Source organism: Triticum dicoccoides, chromosome 3B (assembly GCF_002162155.2).
Source record: "Triticum dicoccoides isolate Atlit2015 ecotype Zavitan chromosome 3B, WEW_v2.0, whole genome shotgun sequence".
Classification (NCBI taxonomy): Eukaryota; Viridiplantae; Streptophyta; class Magnoliopsida; order Poales; family Poaceae; genus Triticum; species Triticum dicoccoides.
In genome coordinates this window covers 841,415,849-841,416,522 of record NC_041385.1, presented here as the reverse complement: position 1 = coordinate 841,416,522, position 674 = coordinate 841,415,849, and positions in this window count along the sequence as shown.

The following is a 674-nucleotide window of genomic DNA, read 5'->3' as shown; positions in this document are numbered from 1 at the left end:
AAGGAAACGATGCTAGGCGTATGTAACTAGGCAAAAACATAATTTACAGTCTACCGTTAATTAAATGCAAGAAGCTTAGTAAAAAAACACCTATGCATTGGGCAGTTAGTTTTCCTTTTAAGGTGCATTGGAGAGTTAGTTGCTAAGCCATTTCATGTACTTAGCATCTTATCTAAGCACATATACATTGAAAGAGGCCCGAGCAATTGAGCAAAGTCCCATACTACCCAACAGGCCTGTAAATTATACACGATCGAACAAGCGTACCGTCAAGATGGAATTTGCGGCAGAATATCCACTTGCCGGTGACCACGTTGAAGCTATGTGGACGGAAACCAGAAACCACGACTGATTCGCGTGGAGGGAGCGCATTGAACTCGGCCTACATAGCCGTGCCCGTGCGCCAATGGGGTCGTGAAGGCGACACGCGCAGAGCATGGGGACAACGTGACGGCAGCGAGGGCGAAGTTGTCGCACTGGCGGGTAGGACGCGTTGAGCTCTTATGTCAGCATCGGTGTTGAGTATCGTGATTATTAGGAAGTATAGGATAGACTTGGATTTATTTCTATCTTGTCTTGTACTTTAATATGGTCATGTACCCTATATATACGCCCACAAGGCTCAACCAATACAACATTAGTCCTACCAATCCCCTCTCTATTCCTTCTTACAA